The 12957-nt window shown below is 42.9% G+C and overlaps 1 long non-coding RNA gene across 1 annotated transcript; it reads left to right on the top strand.

Moving 5' to 3' along the window:
• Window positions 1-959: 959 nt before the first annotated feature.
• Window positions 960-2234, top strand: LOC110385942 (uncharacterized). Its single transcript, XR_002431196.3, has 2 exons — window positions 960-1193; window positions 1628-2234. It is a non-coding gene; the product is annotated as an uncharacterized LOC110385942 (long non-coding RNA).
• The last annotated feature ends 10723 nt before the right edge of the window (window positions 2235-12957 follow it).

The following is a 12957-nucleotide window of genomic DNA, read 5'->3' as shown; positions in this document are numbered from 1 at the left end:
AGTTTTTTCATAGGCCTTTTTGAAAGAACCCGAGAAGCTACGACTAGCGGCTTTGTTTCATCGATCACTGGCTCGATGTATCGCTACATTCGAATGCATCGGACCTCTTATCCTTTAGACCACGGCGACTTTTTCCGCGTTTGTGCGCTTTTGCGGATGCTAAACAGTTATTAAACTATATAGCTATTAGACATTTAAACCTGAAAAAGCACTAATTGAACAAAATAAAGCAATTCACATAATTTCGCTCCTCGCATTCGTAGCCAAAAGCTTTTTGGCTTGCTAGTGTAATCTACCAAAGACATTTTTAAATGTTTATTTTCTCTTGAATAGGTACAGAGTACGTTGCTCATACGACAGATCTTTTAAATTGTTTTATTGGCAAAAAGTGTAAAGAAATAGCATATGTTTAAACAGATTTTAAAAAGTGTTTGCTCTTTGACCGCAATGTACCGTTAAATATTTATTTATTTATCGTTTAGGCCACAGACGTTTACTGCTGGACATAGGCCTTCCCCAGGCCTCGCCAGAACGACAGGTCGTTGGTTCCCTTTTTGTGAGGTCTACCTACGCTACGTGTAATATTGCAGCAACGTACAGCTAACATAAAATTAAAGACGTTAAAATTGGCATAAACTTTGGCAAAGCAAGACTATGTTCCGAAAATATTCTAAGCAATTTGAAGATGGAGTTATTCTTCTATGTAATTTGAATGAATTCAAAGTAATTTGTCTAGATTTTAGTCTAAATACGTCAATATTTAGTTCGAGACAAAATCACCTTCGTTTTAAAGATTTTAGGGCCAGGTAACGAGACCTTTAAGCCAAGCCTTATATTATTTTCTTCTTAGATTAAATTGGTAATATGAAAAATGATATGGAACGAATAGAAGTTAAAGTTGTTTTATTTGAGACTGTAATTAATTGGGATAAAATGAAATGAAACAAAATGAGATGGGATGCAATATAGTCTCAGAAAAAATGTGGTTAATTATTGAGCCTTTTTCAATGGACTTTTTGGAAGAATCCGAGAAGCTACGTAAATAAAACAATCCACACAACTTCGCTCTTCGTATTCCCGCTAAAGTGTCCTAAAGAAGTATATACGGTAGTTAAAATACATGCATAATACACTTATTTATTGTGAAAAAAGAACCTACGAATAGATACATATGGGTAATTGAAATCTGTAATGTAAGTTTAATATTAAATTTAGAATCAAGTATTGCAGATCCGAATCAAACCGGTCTAAAATTTATCGTTTTCTACCTATCTCAACAACTATGTGGGATGGAGTTTTTCAATTTTAAATTTTCACGCATACCTACTTACTGGATTGTTGAGACGATGTTTGCTTATGAAAATTTTATCATTTCTGCTGTTTCACAAAAGTGTAATTTAGGAAATCAATGTTGTTGGTCATTTTAAAATTTAATATAATTTTGCTTTAATTTCATTTTAAAACTTAACATATTTACGATTTGATGTTAAGCGGTTAACTGTTTATTTCACTTAAGCAAATAATTTGTTACGAATTGTTTTTGAAAATTTCGGGGCTATTTACTTCACGCGCACTATTGTTTTTAACAAGTTCTGATCGCGATTCTCATTAGGTCCTGATATTTCAGTGCAGCTGCCAATGCCATGATCACGGGTAGAGAGAATCAAAGCCTACCGTGTCTACCGAAAATCGTGGTAAAAACGCGTTGTAAAGGTACGTCTAAAGAGTAGTTTATTGTTCAGTGGGACCACAACAACATAGCAAAGCGGACGTTGACGTGATGTCTCTATCGACCTCTAACTTCTTCGGTATTGCGATGATGGTAAAATCTCAGAGCTTTGGTTGGAAATATTAGGATATCGATTTTTTTAATGTAATATAGTTGTTTTTTATTGTTACAGTAGATTGGGGTCAATGGGGACTATAGGTAGAATAGAGACAAATCTGGGTTGTCACAATACTTTTGTCGGGTTGTTAGAGATTTAACTTTGTTGAACTGAAAATGACTTTTATTTAGTGTTTAGGAATATTAAATAGTTTAATTTAGTCATCAGAGTTTTGTAACTCATTCAAGACTTTTAGTGCCAGCCCTATTGAAAAACTCTATTGTCTCCACACGTAGCCCGATTCACCCCAACGCTTGGGTGAATAGGGACAAAAGAAGCTTTTGTGACTTTTTATGATTATTCTTTAATAAACTATGAAATAAATGAAAATTTAAACTACTGGAACCATTATGATCTCTGTTTTATTACTATAACTACAAAAAAAACGATAAAAATCAATGTCGAACTTAAAAAGTGTCCCGATTCCCCCCATTTTACGGTAGTGATTTTCTCTTTCTTTTTCTACCTATCTGCCAGTAGCCTGGGTCTACTCGTTCAGGCTTCACTTTGATAGGCAAGCTCACGGGGCTCGGCCTGAGAGGATTTGCTAAGATCTGTCCTAGTTATAACAGTATTTCGCTGAACTAACACAGAATGAAAATCGCGACTCACTGAAGATGTTCCTTAAGAATTCCATAGATGGAGATTAATTGTATAGGTATCTCAAATTATTGTCTTGCATTTATGGATCAAAACGATTCCAATTTACTGCAATGCAACGCTGTTTAGACACTAAGACTTCACAGCATAACTTTATGTAAATATTGTGTTCACTAAGAAATCAGGTTAAGTTATTCGACTTTCAGGAAAGGGAACAACAAGATCTCAAAGTTTTTTTTATTTTATGATTGAAGGATTACTGGTGGCCCGGAGGCCTTTCCAGTTTCACCAGGACAGGTGGGCGAGCAAAGGCTCAGCCAGGAGGGGTGGGATTTGCTAACAGCTACCCGAGCGCCTCCGAAGGAGACCTAACAGCTCAAGAGTAGCTGCTTCGCGAATGAATCTATTACCGGATCGGAAACGCGACCCGCTGAGAAGATCCGGCGAGAAACTCAGCGAGCTGATTCATGGGTTAAGTTGCACGGCGAACTCTTTGTCGAGTTCGACGAGTACGGTTACCGAGGTCCCTAAACCTGCTCCTAGTGTTAGAGCTGAAGGCGTCTAATGCAAAGGTTATTGGATCTGATGGATCCGTAAGGACGTGTCTAGAGCGTCGACGGTGACTGGCTCCTGCGTGATCAGGATTCGATCTCTAAGTTGAATGACTTCTAATCAATGAACAAATTCAAAGAATAGTTCGAGTTAATGTATCTTAAATCAAAATCGATTTTATTTTTCCTGAATCCTTAAGGATACCTACAGTTTAGCATTAGTATGTTTTGGAAAACTTTGTTTTAATTCAAAACCATCAGAGTCAAGGTTGAAGCTAAACCTTTGTTTTGTATTTAAGCGATTATTACATTGTTGGTTAGAAATTAGAATGTTTGAAAGGAAAACTTGTTTCAATGCAACGAAATTGCTATTTGCACGTAACTATGTGCGACCTCCTAGTTTGTTGTCATCTACAACAATTTACGCAGTTGTTTGGCTGTGGGTCACCGGGGCACAGGTGACAGCCCCGGGCAGACGATCTCGAGTACGTGACCTTCCTTGCCCTCTCTTAACGATTATCTTAAAATTTACCTATAGCATTTATATATTCATCCTAAACTTCTGTCGAAAATCAGCAATACAATTCATCGATGGTATGTAATTTTAAATAAAGTCATTTTGATTTCTTTATGTTAAACGCGATTCCTTTTTTTAAATACAGCTTATAGGTAGGTATCCGATAGTGAAGTAGTGAGTTTTATGTAAAATGAACATATCTACCGAAGTTTAAGTTAAATTTTTTGTGGTTTCAATTTAAAATTAGGTAAATTATGTTTACAATACATAACTTCTAATTTTATTTTACAGTTCGACAATCTCGACAGATAAGCGCCTTGTGTTCACGTTTCTACTTGTAAATAGATCAATTCCCATTACAATTTCCTGGTTTATTTCATTCGTATTTCAAATTATCTCGTACAAGATGGCAAATCACGCGCATTCCCGGAAGCTTATCGATTCCTGCATGTAATGCAATCGAAGCTATTACACAGATGGAGAGCACCAGGCATGACAAGTTCTTACACATATAGTTAGTAGGTATCTAAAGGTCCTATACAATGTAGTTTATTCTATGCAACGTTATAAAGGTAACGTCCGCTTCCCACGCAACATTATTTGACCCTTGTGAGTACCTCGGATTCTCTAGTACAACGAACACTACACGGCCAACTCTGTGTATTTCGAGTTTGTAACAAGCTAAGCGCTAATGTCCCCGTTAGGTACCAGCATATCCTTGCAGTCTGGGAGCTGAGTAAGAGTTGCATTACTATAAAACGAAAAATCGACTTTTCAAAACTTTATATATCTAAGAATCTCTCTTTCATCATTTTTTTTTTAAGATCGATAACGCCTGTGTTTAGAAAATAATGTTATGGACAACAGTTATTGCTCTTCGTAAAGAAAAGGCGAAATTTCCCTTAGCACAGCATAGATCAACGACTCCTTTTTCCAGGGCTAAATTTAGATTAAATATTAGTAACTATTTTGAAATAGGAATATAGCTTTATTCTGAATATTATGTTCTTGGGTTTCCGTTACCTGTAATTTTTGGTATCTACCTACGACATTTTAGGTTCAGCAGTAAGTCGCCGGCTTTTAATCTACATGCTGGCGACGACCAATGCTGGACGAGGTACAATTCAAACCGCTACGACTGTTTTAACGTCACATCTATTGGGGCCTCTTGATAAAGGATTCTTTTTTTTTTTTTTTTTTATGATTGAAAGTTTACTGGTGGCCCGAAGGCCTTTCCAGTTTCACCAGGACAGGTGGGCGAGCAAAGGCTCAGCCAATAGGGGTGGGATTTGCTAACAACTGCCCGAGCGCCTCCGAAGGAGACCTAACAACTCAAGAGCAATTGTTTCGCGAATGAATCTACTACCGGATCGGAATCGCGACCCGCTGAGAAGATCCGGCGAGAAACTCAGCGGGCTGATGCATGGGTTAGGTTGCACGTCGACTTCTTTGTCGAGTTCGACGAGTACGGTTACCGGGGTCCCTAAGCCTGCCCCTAGTATTAGAGCTGAAGGCATCTAATGCAAAGGTTATTGGATCTGATGGATCCGTAAGGACGTGTCTAGGGCGTCGACGGTGACTGGCTCCTGCATGATCAGGATTCGGGGAGTAGTCAGCGGCGGCAACGATAAGGCGATTATCATGACGCATAGCCTTATCGAAGTATCGTTCCGACGCTGACTTCATGTATTTCCGAATTGATTCGAGGCCCAGGTCGTCGTGTAGGTCAACGTTCCTCACGAACCACGGAGCCCCGACAGCTAACCTGCAAAAGCGGGATTGTAGGGATTGGAGGGTGTCTATGTGTGTGCGGGCCGCGTGAGCGAACACCACACTCGCGTAAGTCATGACGGGCCTTATGCAAGTTTTGTAAAGTGTCACCTTGTTCCGAAGGGACATTTTACTCCGCTTACAGATCATGGGGTAGAGTCTACCGAGAATAAACGCGGCACGGTCACGGACTGATTTTATATGCGGGCGGAATGTCATCGATGCATCCAGGGTAACGCCCAGGTACTTGACCTTCCTGGCCCAGGGTATGGGTTGTCTAAAGAGAGTAATCGGGGGTGTGAGATTCCTCCTCCTAATCCGGGAGGAAATCCGTGTGGAGCTTCCCCTCTGAAATAGCACCGCAGTACTTTTCGCTGGGTTGATGTCTATGCGCCATTTTCGGAACCACTGTCCTAGGGCTAGGGCTGCGCTCTGAAGCTTCTTCGCGATTAGGGACTTATTTCTACTAGAATAGTAAACAGTCGTGTCGTCGGCGAATAAAGCTAAATGGGTCGGCGGCGACCGGGGAATATCGTTGACGAATAAGCTAAATAGGAGGGGTGAGAGGACAGAGCCTTGCGGGACTCCAGCTGTGAGAGGTCGTGGGGAGGAGCGGGTTCCCTCGACTCGATATCGAAAAGAGCGGTTCGACAAGAAGTCCCGTATGATGAGCACGAGACTATCCGGCACGCCCATGTTGAATAGTTTGAAAATCAAACCATTGTGCCAGACTTTGTCGAACGCTTTTGCGACGTCGAAGAAGAGAGCTCCCGTGTATAACGGTTTTGGTCGATTAAGCCCCACAAGAATGTGCTCCGTGAGGCGGTGCACCTGTTGAACGCATGAGTGATTTGTACGGAATCCAAATTGTTCATCGATAAGAATGCCCTTGGATGAGACGAAGTCTCTGAGGCGTTTGTAGAGCAGACGCTCATACAGTTTGCCTAGAGACATGAGGAGGCTAATCGGGCGGTAGCTCGTCGGATGATTTTTTGGTTTACCGGGTTTATGTATGCCGATAACGTCCGCTTCTTTCCACACCGCGGGAAAGATACAGTTCGCCATAGCGGCATTGAAAATAGATGCCAACATCACGATGAGTTGGACGGGTAGAAGTTTAATAACGCGGTTAGATATACAGTCGGAACCGGGAGCCTTGCGAGGACGTAGGTCTTTGATCAAGTCTTTAACTTCTATCGGGGTGACGGGTGGTAACGCATCCGATGGTGGCAAGGAGGCTCTGCGTTCTACCTCACTGTCTACTAATTCTACATGAACAGGGTCCACGGATTGAGTGCTGGGCGTGCACTGGGTTTGCAATGTATCGGCCAGCAGCTCTGCTTTTTCGTCATCATCGAACGCCGCGAGTCGGCCTGAGGGGCCTACGAGGGGGGGCATAGTTACTACCGTATCCGATTTGAGAGTACGAGCTAAACGGTAGTAAGACCTTTGGGAGGGCGCGAGTCCTTCTAAGAAATCAGACCATCTGGCATCTCGGACTTCGGCGATGCGAGACTTTACGTCGCGTTGTAGGGCACGCATTCGAATACGATTTTCCGCGGTAGGATACCTGTCGTAGGCGCGTATCGAGGCGTTCTTAGCTCTAAGGAGTTCCCTAATATCGTCGGACAATTTGAAGCGGTGAAGGAAGTCCTCCGCTACAACTTGTTTCGATGACCTATCTAATGTCGAGGTGATGTGTGACGTTAAGATGTCTATGGCTTCAGCGGTATCCTGAGGAGATGGGATAGAGTCCGGGTTAAACGGGAGCGATGGTGGATCAGATTCAGCCAGGCTGATGCCCAGCGTGTGCCAATCCACCACAGTCCTCGTGACGGGAACGGAATCGGGAGCGCGACCGAGCTTCATAACGACGGGACGGTGGTCTGAATCTAACTCTGAAACTACTTCGATCGAGTGTAAGCGCAGAGTTACGTTTTTTAATAACGCTATGTCGAGTATATCCGGGCGATGCGCGATATTTAGCGGGTAGTGAGTCGGGGTTAGCGGAGCGACGATATCGAAGGCGAGATCATCGACTAACGCGTCAAGCCGCCTGCCATTCGGGGTTGTGGTGTGTGAGTTCCACCTGATGTGTTTACAATTTAGGTCGCCCGCCAGAATGACAGAGCTCCCCATACCGAGCAGCGCCTCGATATCACTGCTTAGAACGATCTTATCCGGTGGAAGATAAACGGACGCGATAACGATCGGCGCGTGTCCCGTCAGTGAGATTCGGCACACTGATGCTTCGATATTAGCGAGCGCGGGAGGATCGAGCGGGACGCAGTGCAGGGCTCTTCTATAGTAAATGACGGTACCACCACCACGGGCAGAGAGCCTGTCGTTCCTGACCATGTTATAGTTCGCGATTTTAGGGTCACGGCGCGCGGGCTTAAGTAGGGTCTCCTGCACTAAAAAGATATCAATTTGGTGGTCACGCAAAAAGTCAGAAACCTGATCACGTTGATTTGCGAGACCGTAAGCGTTAAAAAATCCTATCGTTACGGATAGGGGCTTTATTCTACTTATATACGCCATTGATTACCGGCGGAGTGAGGGGAGGACGTACGTATTTAATGACGCGTATACGTCGGCGTATTCCTGCACAACGGCGATAAAGTGTTGTGCAGTGGAGGCAGCGCGAATGGCGTCGCCCAAAGCGTTAACGCGCTCAAAGTTGATCGACTGAAAGAAGTCGATCGCTAAAGCGAGATTGTCGGACGCGGTCGGAGGGCAAGTCGCGGGAGAGGGACGAGTCGCGGGGGCGGGACGAATCGCGGAGGAGGGAGTTGTAGCCGTGTTCGTGTACGGCAGCGGTTTTGCCCAGGCCGAGACACTGGGCACCGCCGCCGGAACGAACGCTGGCTTAGCCTGCGACGCAGAGGGTGCCGAGGCTTTGATGTCTGGGCCGGAAGCTCGGAGGCGGTTTTGGCGGGCGACGCGGCGATTTATTTTAGGGGCTCGGGGGCAACCACGGTAATTCGCGGGGTGACCCTGTGTTCGACACAGGACGCAGCTAGGCGGTTCCGTCGCGGTTTTTTGGTCGCGAGCGCAGAGGGCCGTGGCGTGATCGCCCAAACACTTAACACATCGGGGGCGCGCGTGACAGTTACGGGAAGAGTGCCCGTACAATTGACAGTTATGGCACTGGCTAGGAGTGCCTTTTTTATGGGGGGCTTCGACAGCGATACCAGAGAGCCTACAGACGGTCTGTGTGTTAAAGATTTTCTTACCCTCGGGGGTAGGCTGGAGAGCGACTAGAACCATATTATATGGCTCCCTACCGCGACCGGTGTGCATACGGTGCACAGAATTCACTGGTAGGCCTTGTTCTAACAGGTCGGCTTTTACGAGCTCTACATCTAACTCTTTAGGGATTCCGCGTATTACAACGCGGAGTTCGCGCTCCTCCTGGAGCGTATACGTATGGAAACTTATACGCTCCTTACGGAGGTAAGAAGAGAGGGCCCTATGGTCGTCGGGTGTTTGAACCTTAATTTGAATGCCGTTCGCGAGGTTACGGGCATTCGTGAAATTTATATTTTTGGCCTTAAGGGCCAGGCAAACTCGATCCCAAGCTGCCTTCTCCTGAAGGATAACCGGGGGAGGGGTCTGGGTTTTATTTTGTGCCACCGGACGCGGCGACGGAGTGGCACGGGCTGGGGGCGCAACGGGAGTCTGAGGGCGGGGGCGCGACGCGTTCACGGCTTTGCTAATTTTAGCGGCCGCGGGAGCTCGAGACTCCGCGGCACGCTTCTTACCCTTCTGTACCAGGGTGAATCCATCCGTCGATGAGGCGGGGGCGAGGTCGACCTCCATGTCCGAGTCAGAGTCGGAGCACGAGGAGGCGGGTGCAGGCGACCTACGAGCAAGTGTAGGTGTTTTAGAGGGCGCGACGGAGGCCGCGGATGATCGCTCAGCTGAAACGATGGTCACGGCGGACGACGCAGCAGCTTTTCTCGCCAGTATAGGCGACACGGGAGCGGCAGGCACGACAGAGGCTGCGGTGCTCAATGCAGAAGCTCTGCACGCAGGTACAGGCGACGCAGGAGCAGCGAGCGCGGCGGAGTCCTCGAGAGGGCTCGCAGTGTGATTGGCCTTGAAGGCCAAAAACTCCGAGGCGAGCTGTGGGTGGCGAAGTCGGAGGAATTCCGCGAATACAGCGTCCATGATCGCTGAGTACCCAGGTGGGGCGGCCCCGGGTCTTGAAAACACTCGCCTTGCGGCGAGGCCCCAACTTCTCGGACCTGAGCGGTTCTATTGAACACAGGTGGCAATGCGGCGCGATTACTACAGGACAAAGAAAAAGCACAACAAAACAGAAATTACGAAAAGAAACAAAACAAATAAATACTTGCAGGAAACCACTTTGTCGGCAGATGTACCACGAACACAGAAACAACAAAAGGAATCAAAACAAATAAAAACTTCCAGAAAGAGCACTTAGTCGGCAGATGTACCACGAACACAGGCCGCGCGAACAATGGCCGGGCTAACAAAAGCCGGGCAAACAAAGACCGGGCGATCGAGTGGACGATGAGCACGTCCGCACGTGACGGGTGCCTCTATCGGAATGATAAAGGATTCGGTAAATTTTGGTTACTATAGTGCCTCCTGCTATGCCTGTTCTAGCAGCGATCCAATAATGCGTTCTGGTTTGCAGGTTAGCAACTTTTTATATAAACTTTTTAACTTAACTGAGATTTGAATTTTATGACATGAGGAGAGCGCCTACAATCTCGTTGTTAAATTAAAAAAACAACTTCTAATAATTTAAAAGTTTCATATCGGAATAAATGAAAGACGTTAACTATAAAAAAATAATTATAAACACTACTGCACTAGTTGCTTAAACAAGTATTGTAATGAAAAAGACTATAGATATATTTACCTACAATGCAAAAACTAGTTAAAGTTAGAGACTGAAGAGATTTAATCGTAATTCAGTTCTGTAAGAGGAATAACGAGGAAACAGATTGTTTAGATATCTATTTAAAGATTTATAGATCTGCCGTGATTGTTATCATTCGAAAATGATAGTAACAAGGGGCCGAGAACGGTAATGGTCAATGTGGCAGGCTATTCGCGTTGCACACCGAATTCAATACAGTGCGGAAGCGTTGCCCGTCGGGACTATAGTAATCCACCGGCACAGCACCTACAGATCGAGATATTTGCTTATATGCAAATGGAGGCTCTTACCATGTTACCGTGATCGCAGCCTGATGTGATAATGCCCAACCGTGTCCATATAGAGTGATCTCTACAACAGATATAAGTACAGACAGAACTCCACCGGTTTGTAGTAAGCGCTATTTATCATATATTTCGTAATTATGGTAATGGTAACTAAAGCCGAATAGCATTGGTCTATTCTTAAAAGTAAATTAAGATTAACTTAGCGTTCGCGATAAAGGTACGAAAGAATCTTCGTCCCGCGTAAATAAGATTCAGGGAAATAGTAAAAATACATTGATTATCCGGTTTCACAGAAGCATGTTTAAACGTCGTTAGATTCCGTGCGTATCCTGATCGCAAAGATCATGTGCATTAAGCATAGTTAAACTTGATCCTATAGGCACAAACTACTGAGTTTCTCGCCGGATCTTCTCAGCGGGTTGCGATTCTGATTCGGTAGTAGATTCTGCGAAGCACTGCTCTTGCTAGGGCTAGCGTTAGCACACTCTCACAGGTTGAGCTTGTGAGCTCACCTACTACTCCGTGAGTAGCTGGAATAGATCGTTAGGTTACCAGCGATTAAGTAGGGGATTTTTTTTGTAAGAGATTAATGTTGGTGTGTTATAAATTAAATTAGCAAAATCCAGTAGGGTTGGCCAGCTGTATAATTACACTGGTCGTATGAAGCTATAATATGTAAATACCATATTGTGTGTGTTTTATTCCAATGGGAAAATAATAAAATAGTATATAATACACATAGGGATATCGGAGATATAAACGTCATTGCTGTCTATAAAATTTATAAGCACTTTCGTAGCTTCGTACAAACTCGTTGAACTCCGGAAATTTGTTTATAATAATAATAAACGTAATCGCTTTGAAATCATTTTACTCCAATTAAGACTGTGCTTTCTGATTTCATTTATATGATGAAAATTTCATTTACAATTAAATAATTGTTGTGGACATAATGGATTTCCATTGTTTATTTCGATAAATGTAAATAACGTACATATATTCTTTAACGCGTCCTTTAGAATGTACATTATTTTGCCTTATATTATCTGTACAAATAAATTGAAACTTATCCAATAAAAAAGGTTATTCTTTCTATCTCTTCATATTTTCTATTTCACTATAGACTCGGTTATTGTAATAGGAAAAACTTGAGTTATATTTTGTATTTACAAATAGGAGGGTAGTTATGTCGCAAAATTCCATGCCAAGTGCAATTTTCTGCTGCAGCCAGGCTCAGTTGTAATTTTCATTACCGAGCTCGAGAGTTCGTAACCTACTCTAATTAGCTTAGATGCTTATGATTAAACGGCTCAGTCACGACTCATCGATTTACCTAGAATTTCATTGCGCTTTTGTCTTGAGAACCTAACCATCCGTCAAGCTAACTAACTTCTCTGTTTGTATTTATTTCTAAACAGCAATCGTCTTATATGTACCGCCTCTATTATTTCATTAAAATTATTTCAAAGGGAAATTTAAAATAAGAAAGATGTAGAACAAAAACCAAAGAAAATTAAATCATGTTTGATTTTACGACGAAGATTTCAAAAGGTTTTTTTCTTTTTGTTAATGTTAACACTGAGTGGCGTATCAAGATTTCTAGAACTACAGGAATTTTATTTTCGTGTCGAAATAACCTTCTGTATCATCAGTTTTTTATTTATAATGATGACTACTAAAATAGCTTCTTAGCTGTGCCCATTCCGTCAAGTTTCGCTTTGCAAAAAATGAGCAAAACCGTGGTTGTGTTGATAAATGAGCACCGTTCATGGGTTATTTCAACATCACAATTATTACAATACAAAAACGACAATAGTTCGATATTGACAAGGTGTTGAGCAATAATAGGGAAAACGGTTTTTGCTGCATCCTTGGAAAAAAATATGAATGACGGCCAGTCACTTCAAATTTGGTCTTAGATGTTTTTTCCCCCGACGTACACGAGAAATCAACGTTCGATTGTAAGGCAAGTGTGCTTAATAAACAGACCGTTACCCCGAGACCCACGTCTTGTCCACAAATATTTTAATTAAGAAACATGTTTATTTTTCAACAAATCCGTGAAAACGAAATATAACTAAAATTATGAGGAGCACATAATTATAGAAAAACATAAATATCTTTGATGTGGTTCACTAATTAGCTATCTCATTGAAGATATTTTGGCAAATTGTAAATTTACAATATGTTACAATGCTTGCACTATTGTCAGTAAATGTCAAAAGTTTTCTGAAAGGTTTATAAGAGAAGACTGCTGTTAATGAGCGAATTCGCATATGATGATTAGGAGCTGATTTAGAGTGAAGGCTTTACTTTGTAATTTTGCCGGGGGTTTTGTATTTAAAATTTTTCTTTTTTTTTTGTGTTTCTCCCATAATTGCGAAAGACATCAAACCTCTTGGGTCAGAAGTTCGAATAAGGGATTTTTTCA

The sequence above is a fragment of the Bombyx mori genome, chromosome 6 (assembly GCF_030269925.1).
Source record: "Bombyx mori chromosome 6, ASM3026992v2".
NCBI classification, from domain to species: Eukaryota; Metazoa; Arthropoda; class Insecta; order Lepidoptera; family Bombycidae; genus Bombyx; species Bombyx mori.
This window is presented reverse-complemented; position numbering and strand designations above follow the sequence as displayed.